Source organism: Bombus bifarius, unplaced genomic scaffold (genome assembly GCF_011952205.1).
Source record: "Bombus bifarius isolate JDL3187 unplaced genomic scaffold, Bbif_JDL3187 scf7180000008203, whole genome shotgun sequence".
Classification (NCBI taxonomy): domain Eukaryota; kingdom Metazoa; phylum Arthropoda; class Insecta; order Hymenoptera; family Apidae; genus Bombus; species Bombus bifarius.
This window is the reverse complement of record NW_022884507.1, coordinates 1,370,487-1,379,378: the sequence shown is the minus strand read 5'-3', so window position 1 is coordinate 1,379,378 and position 8,892 is coordinate 1,370,487. Positions and strand designations below refer to the sequence as shown.

The following is an 8,892-nucleotide window of genomic DNA, read 5'->3' as shown; positions in this document are numbered from 1 at the left end:
GTGTATTTTACGTGTAGGAGTCGCAAGAATGGATAATCGATAAAGTTGAGTGCTAGTAGAGTGCTAAATATATATACTTTTATCATTTATTTTATTAAGTTTATTTATAGATCTCTTTCGTCAAACTCATTATTTATTATGTCGCGAATAGAAACGTTTATGAACGAAACTTTCTTATGTTTGCTTCGAATAAAGTAGAATTACAGTTTTCTTTTTCCGTAACATGTGTTACAACGCGATCGATCTATATTATACCATTTTGAAGTTATTACGTTTTGACGTTTTGAAGTTATTAGAAAGATTGTGAAAGTATTTTAATGAATATGAAACGTTATTTTCTTTGCATAACGATAAATTGCTTTATTAGCAACTCGAACACTTTGCCACGCCCTCGGTGTGCAGCGTCACGCAGTCTGCTGAACAATTGTACTTACTTACTCCATATCACACGCCGCCGTACGTAATGTCCATTAGAGCGTCTACGCGTTGCATATATGCAAGTAGGCGTCCAACTCAGTATCGTATTATTTCAAGAAAAAGAGAACATCTCCGGGTCAAAAGGATCAAAATTATACGTGTCGTATATTAAGTAAAATATCGTTTTCCGTACAAACGGTTTTAAGCAAAATTAGCTCATGATAATTACAACGTTAAAATCACACATAGATTAGTATACGTACTAGTATTCGCGCGCGTGTAAATGTTCTTATGAACGTAAATAGACGTTAGAAATGATTATCTTTATAAAGACAAATAGTCGTTAGATAGTGAATTACACGTATTACGTGCGAAAAGCTTATCGTGTAAAACTAATTGTTTTGACGTTTAAAAATTTTCAGGTTACGAGTGTGCTTGTATTAGTACGTTCGTGACAAGTGTCCGTAGGGTCTTTGTCGCGTAAGTACATACTATTGCGTGCAGGATAGGTATCGAAGAATCGTCGAAGGCCGAAGAAGGGACCAAAGAATGGTCGGAAAGGATAGGAGCAGCAGCAGCAACAGCAGCAGCAGCAGGGCAGAGGGGAGAATGGTTGACTGCTAGAGAAAGATGGTGGGGATCGCGGGAGAAGAAGTGGGGTACAGCGGGAAATAGAGTCGGTAGTGGCGGCAGTTGCGTCTCGAGCAGCGCGCGTATTGTTTCGTTCCGTCCTATTCGTGTACCCTCTCGTGATAGCTACCGAAGCTTTTACGTGCCGATCAAATTCGTTTCTTTTTTTTTTCGTTTTGTGCTGCGTCTCCCGCCCACACGGCATCGCCAGGGAATTTATAATTACGTGGGACGTCCTATTAAAAAGGACAGTGAGTTCGGTGATGTTTTTTCAGTGTTATTTTTCTGTGTTTAACGTTCGTTTATGGTAGGGAAATAGTTTCATCTCGCGTAGGTTTTACCACGAAGATTTTTCACTAAACACCCATTGGGATTTTTTGTGAGTTACTTCTACGCGCCGAGGGTTGTCCCATACTGGCAGAATACACTTTGTACCGATCCAGACAATATTTCTGGTAAGTTTGAAAAATATGCACTTTTGTTTCCGGCCACATAATCCTCGTAGGCTCGAGTTAGTTGTTTCAAAAGCGTCATCGAATCGTTGATCGTCGACGCGAAGTGCCGGTGATAGAAGACCCTCGTTCCGCCTTAGGGTCTTCTATCACTGTTTCGAAGTTTACGAACGCTCGCAGTCACTGAGTTAGAGTAGGAGGAAAGTGTCGTGAATACGAACCGTTGTCCGGTGCAATTAAGAATGCTGGTAGCGTGCGAGAATCGCATGGCGTTTGGCACGAAGTGCAATAACGGTTAGTTTATTCTCGTTCGTACAACTGCTCTATCCTTTGTCATAAATAGTAAATACACGTGTGCAGAGACGACGCCAACGTCGCGTCGTGTTGTGATATGTGTCAAGTGTTGGTCCTAGCGTGCGTTACGCCTTAGAAAAGCGATTCCCCACTCTCTTCTCCCATTACCATTCCCTTTTCAAAGGAAAAGCCTTTTTCTATATCGTTTCGGAACAATTGGAATAGGCATTTTCGGAGATACGCATCAAGCCATATAAACATACACATATTTGATTTGAACGCTTTCGAACATTTTCATCTCATTCATGAAGGTTGACGAGATTCGCATAAACAGTGTGTTCTCATCGTTCAAAAACATTCTTCGTCCCAGTTCTCACACCCTCGTTTCTTAGAACTTGTGTCCAATACGATCAAGAACGTAAACAAATAGAGATGAGTGCTTGCAATCGAACGAATATTCGAGTTCATTTGCGTATTATTCCGAAATAAACGAACCAATGAAATTCTTAGTTTCATCGTGTCCATAAGTTTGATATACATTCTTATATTTGTTTCATGTCGTTCACACTCCATTACGGATCATTGTAACAGGATAGTATAGCATTTTCGGAGTTAGGGATCACACTAAACATGCGCGCGTAGCATCGATGGAGTGACCGTTTAACGAGGTAAATTCTTCTGCAACGTTTTCACCATGACACGTCAACGAAGAAAAATGAAAAATAAAGCGCACGGTTTGAACGTACGCGTCTAGGTATACGCGACGGAAGTTTAGAAAGTTGTAGCGAGTCGTATATATACATGCTGACCGGCTACCCAGCCATTCTGTACGCTCAGAACCGGTTTCGAGGTTTTCGCCCGAGGGGCCCCACGATTCGAACGTAACGACGCGTGGTGTTCGAACACGATAAGCTTGTGGTCACGTTGGGCCTGTATCAGGCTATAGGGAAATATCCCAAATTGTCGATTGTGTCGACTATATTTCTTTGTATAATGCATGATCGTTATGACGATACGAGACAATTTTTTCTCAAAAGTTTTACAGCGTTTGCAGTTAAAAATAGTAAGGTTAATGGCCGACTTGCAGTGTATAATAACATATAAATCGGATTAAAATGTTTGAAATATTTTGATGGTTAGAACAATCCGATTACCGGGACTGTAGCGATAAAATGACACTTTAAAAATATTTTCAACAGTAGGATATTTGTACTGTTTCCAGGTGGTTGAAAGTATGCACAACGATAGTGTCTACAAGTGACACCTATGATTTACAGGCGTACGCAGTTCACAAACATAAGTTGCGTTTAAATAGAAATAAACGTCGCGTAATGAGATTCGTGATAAGATTTGTGGCAGTGTTTTCACATTGATTACTCGCGTATTGAACCTTTGCGTTCTATTTTAATATTCACGGTAAGGGCATCGTTGGATATTGTTGCACCGACATATTTTTCACTTTTCTGTACAAATCTAAATTTAATTCGAAGCATACCAATTATATTCCACGCACTGTACAGTAATTACTGCGTTTGTATATTTTTATGATTATATGGTACGCTACATTGCCATGATTCGTTATCTTCGTTAGTAAGGGCTTACTAATAAAGCATGATCTTTATTCGGCATCTTTCATTGTATTTTAATGACAGTCCAGTGGCTGGGAACATTCGTAATTGTCTGTAGCAAATCTAAATCGATCGCTACTATAACGCCTATTATTCGAACGATGGCTGGCTGTTGTTCATAATAAGCGAATTATTTTCTTTTGTAATAACTCGAATGATTCGAAGATCGGTGGCACGCTCTTCTTGCTTCTTGCTTGAATTGCTCATCGAGATATAACAAGGTCCGTTTAGTATGCTCGATGAATATTTTTAACTTAAATGAAAATTCAAATTTAACTGATAAATTCTTCCTTTAGTAGGTATATATGCTTTCTTTTTTTCTTTACCAGAAATTGAACGTTACTTTTACGCAAGTTTAACTTTAAATGAAAACAAAGGACAGTTAATACGAAAGCCACTGGAACTGAAAATTAGCGTTTGTAAATTTGGATATCTACGGGCTAAAAATGCTCGTGTATATCATGATATTAATAGCCAGCTAAATTTTTGTTAGGTTTCCAATTGTGGAAATATGATCCGTTGTTTCAAGTAGGTTGGTTGAACGGTAATTCGATAAACAACGGTAATGGAATCTTCTGTTCTATTTTATATTACGAGCAATTAGTATTGTAAAATTAATTGGAATGCTGGTTGTACAAAATGAATAACAAGATACGATACGTGTTTGTATATGAATAATTGGAATAAAGAGAGAACGTTTTACGGTTTTTTATTAGCGTATTTTTTCAATGTTTAACGGGTAATAATATCTTATTCTTTCGCGTATTAACGATAATAGTATATTATGTGTGTATATTGACATTACTAGGAGACGAACTTTTCTTTCATTTAGTCACGTTTACTGTTTCTTGACTTTGTACCGTAAGAAAGAACATGTCGGTAGATGTAAACACGAGATGTGCATTGGGATGAGTAAAGTGTGTCATGTTTGTTAAAGAAATATGTACAGTAACCTTTTGCGTGATCCATGAACTTTCATCAAACATTTACAGACCTCTTCGACGAGAGAAAGCTGTAAAAAAGAGGTATTTATGGAAATATATACATTGCTTTGGATGGATCCCTAGCTAAAAGAGAAAGTAACGATATATTGTCTAAGACGCTGCTTATATGTAAATGCTCGTATATAAATGTACTTCAGTCGAAATATGCAGTTGCACTTCGTTTGCCGCAATTGGTTTTTCGAACGTTTTTCAATGCGAATGTTTCGTCCTGAATTATGTCAATTACAACTTACGATTCACATTTTACTGTATAAATATTTATACAGTAGGAAATTTGTGAACACAACAACAGATTATAATTAGTGAAGATTGTAACCAGTGATCGAATTGTTTTATTTGCACAGTATATGGCAAGTACGTAGCAACGAAACAGAATAATCTATGCTCGTAACTTTCTTAACACTGCCGATAATTAATGCGAAGCTATTTCTACCAAAAAGCAGTCAAAATGACTGGTCTTTAAAAAATACGTAATAATAGAATATTTTTATATCTATTGATCTATTGCTTTCCTACGGAAGCAGTTCCATGTTATGTAGGACATTTTTGGTATTATTAATTCATCTGGGACCATGATCCCTAAACGATGGTTGGCACATTTATAAAATTGTAGAACCAGTTTTCACTGGTATGGTATTTCTAGCGTTATCATCTAGCGATCTAGCGATCGATCCGGAATTCTCCTGATAACTGATATCATCGTATCGAACGATACGCGGTAAAAATTTATAAAACGTGTGGCAAGTTGTACAAAACGAGAGAACTGGTTAATTGGGGTTGGATAAACAGATCGCGGGACCCTTTTATACTTTGACAAGCACCAGCTATTTTGACCGGTGTTGGTATAAGTCGCCTTGATACAAAATTATTTTCAGTTTGAATACATAAAAAACAAAATAGAATTCATTATATTATTCTTTTGGTTATCGTTGCGAAAGTCATTACATCACTGCGGAAAAAATATAACACGAAGTAGAAATTTTAAAAATAAAATTGTAAAAACCAGTCAATTTGACTGGTGCGGTAGTTGTAGTGTTAATCGAAGTTTCAACCGACTGTTTTCCTCGTTCTCTTTAACCGAATGTAAAGCAAGAAAATCAGGGATTCTTTATTTAGATGATATTTTCTTCGAGCTGAATTTTTATACGCAACTCTTTCCATTAGTATCGATGCGTAATGTACGCCAGCGGTTATTCAGGATATTCCTGTGTGCTCGACAATCTTAATCGCGTAGCGCAAAGTTGGCATTATTCCATTCTGGTGATTTGTCACGAAGGAGAGTTGATACCGGTAGTGCGAATAGACGATTCATGTAAATCCTCGAACCGAGCGGTTTTCATATTATTCTAATTGGCAAACTTTGACTTCTACTTGCAATTTATGAACACCCTTCTTGCCATGGTACACACGTATAAATCCTGTCGTACAGCGATGATTTATCGCGTCGAGTCTTCTTATGCTTGCATTTATTAAACTCGTTCGGTTAAAATAGCGAGGATAACGGTATCTCGTCGTCGATTACCAGTTTTCCGAATCATCCGGGACATTCGGTGATTTATCTACGAATAAGTTTAACCGTATAAATAGCAAGTTGCGTATAAGAAATTGACCGTTTTGAATGTCGTAGAATCTCAGAGGTGCGTTAATCTCTCGAAAAAGAAAAAGATGAAAGATCGACCAAGAAAAAGTGAAGTTAATTCTTAGGATTATACGCTAGATCACGACACGATGCGACGTGGTGTTTGCTGGAGACGTTGTCGTCGATTATTCAGCTTTCGAAGGTGGACGGCGACGTTGCTCTTCTCCGGTCATTAATGTCATCGGGAACAGTTGATACCGCAACACGAGTAGACTATTCGTGCTAAAGCTGAGAATCGTGTAGGCAGGCTCGCGGAAGAGAAAGTGCTGGTTTACGTTCACATATTATAACGTCGACGTGGAAGTACACAGCGGACATTCGCCAACCACGATCACCTCGCTCTCTATTCTTTTCGTGTTCTCCATTTCCTTCTTGTCTAGACAAAACATTCCTTCTTGCTTTTCTCTCTGCCTGTTTCTCTCCTTCGTTTTGTTCGTGTTGCTATCTCGATGGATGCCGATGCAAGAGTAAAGAGACAAGTGGAATATTCGGAAGCGTGCCAAGTAGATATTTATACGGTAACGAGAAACGTTGGGCCTGTTTGTGTCGCGTCGTATCGCATCGTGTCGGGCCGAATACGTGGCTACGGTTCTGTCTCGCAAGTTGCATGTCTTAAATCTGAAGCGTAGAAAAGCGATGTTTGTAACGAGATGTCGTTATCCTTTGTTTCTTATTTTCAGTGTTTCTCGCTTGGATTTCGTTCGCTTGGGTTTCATTCATGGCTCACCATTCGCGTCTTTCTCGCTCTTTGCTTCGCTTTCTTTCTTTATTCGCGTGTATTTTACTAATTTGCAATTGTGAATGAAAATTTCTGATTTCAGTATTCTCGTTTGGAGAAATAAGATGGAAGTTGAAATCGTTAGGATCCATCGCCGAGTGAATTTCATTGCACGCCGTACAGCGCTAAAGTACTTTCTTGCGTGCTGTTTTTTCCTTCATTGAATAAGTATGAGGAACTATATCTATGGTGTTCGGTAGCTGGCTATTCGCCGTATGCTTCACGGAATAATATCGATTTTCGAATAAATATTCTTGTTTCTCTTTATGCTATCCGGCTTGTATCTACGATTATACGATCGTTACTTGTTTCCGTATCTTATTATTATGATATTCATAATAGTGTGCGATGTTTTTCCATTTGTCACGCCATGCTTTCGTGAAGAGTTTTTAAAAATTATTATGCAGTCGTTACGAACGAAGTTGTAGGTTGTAGAGAGTACAAGGCTCGGCCGGAAGAAACAAACTCGTCTCGTTGTTTCCTTTGTCCATTTCTACAGTAAAATCTGTGCTGCTATAAATTAACAGCAACGACATTTTCTATCTTTGGTCCCTGTAATGAATAATATCGATGTTTTTCAGAAACAATAAATCGGTTCGACTTTGATTAGTTGTTAATTATTCATCAATTATTCAATTATTCCGATATTTTTTCACTTTGTGTTTCCTTTTCATTCGTTGTAGCATGCGTAGAAAATGTCATCTTATACGTTACAGAAACACGTCGTTGTATACTTTCAAGAAAAGATTTTATATCAGCCCTATTCTTCCGTTCTCTTACCTCGTTCTCCATCCCGCAAGTATTCCGTAATAATTTCTCGCGGTTTCACATTTTCTCCTCTTTTTCTGTATATTTTCAATCAGTCTCTGTGGACTCAACCGCAATACGAAACTGTCTTACCATTTACCTTGGCTAACGTTTTTATTAGGTCGTTTCATAGGTACCGTCGTATCTATCGCCATTTAACTCTAAAACGTTCAAAAATTCGAGAAACTAGCAAACGTAATATTATAGTAATATTATATGTTACTTTCTAGAACCATTAGTTCATTCTTCGAACGATTTGTCAATCGGTCTGTTGAAAAATCGTTGAGCTAATTGTAAATGTTCGCAGCTATCGTTTCATCGATTTCATGCCATTTATTTCATTTTGTAATTTCATATTAATTACGAAATAACTTTGTATGTATATTCTGGATGCGAACCTACTGTTTACCCTGTTTTACGTTGTTCGCAGGAGAAAAATTGGAACACGGGTGGTCTGTCGAAAAGAAAAGAGTCTGATAGTTTTTCCTTCATTTTCGTACGTATTGTACGTGCAGAGGCTTGCGAGTCGTTCTTTTTCGTTGGCTATAATTTCCATTATGGAGTGTTTGTCTCGCTCGCTCCCTCTTTAATGGTGAGCAAGCAGGCGAAGTGAAGGAAGAACGAACGAACGAGTACGGCTACGGGTACGGGTACTTACTAGCAGCTCTGTCATCGGTTGCCAGAACGGTCGAGCGTGAAGGTAGAAGAACGGGGTGGGAAGAGACCATTACCCACCGAGAGTAAGAAACGGGCAGCGTGGGCCAGGTACACTCGACCCGAGAAATCCTCGTACACGTCCTACTACCGTCGAGTGGACCGAACAGCTTTATATTTCCCCTCTACTCCTTTTCTCGCGCCTTATTACATAACGTACACGTGTAGGAACATGTAAAATGATAATTTCAACAGAAATCGTGGAGCGCGCGTGTCGTCCGTATGACCGGATGGTTGAACGTCAGGCGAACATTTTCGCGACTTGCAGCCTCGCATAATTATGTAACACGCGTGGTTTGAGATGCGTTATATCGTAATAACGCGACCACGGTGATACGGAATCTACACCTCATACGTTACACGTACTCAGGTACCGGCTGCCGCGTATAGTTTTCGCTGGCATTGATTTACGGAAGATTCCGGTTTTCGAATGTGCTGCGCTCGTGGGCGTAGTCCCGATCGAGACGTCGAGATTAGGATTACCGCGCGAGGCGTGTAACGAGCGAGTTTTCGCGCCGGATAATTAAGG

The 8,892-nt window shown here is 39.0% G+C and overlaps 1 protein-coding gene across 2 annotated transcripts in view; it reads left to right on the top strand.

Moving 5' to 3' along the window:
* Positions 1 to 1,096: 1,096 nt before the first annotated feature.
* The window catches only part of LOC117210370 (semaphorin-1A-like), a 382,334-nt gene continuing 374,538 nt past the window's right edge, over positions 1,097 to 8,892 (top strand). The window contains exon 1 of one of the 2 annotated variants that reach the window (XM_033453343.1): positions 1,097 to 1,502. The gene's annotated coding sequence lies outside the window, so the exon portion shown is untranslated. The remainder of the gene's footprint in view (positions 1,503 to 8,892) is intronic. The other variant, XM_033453342.1, reaches the window with a different exon arrangement.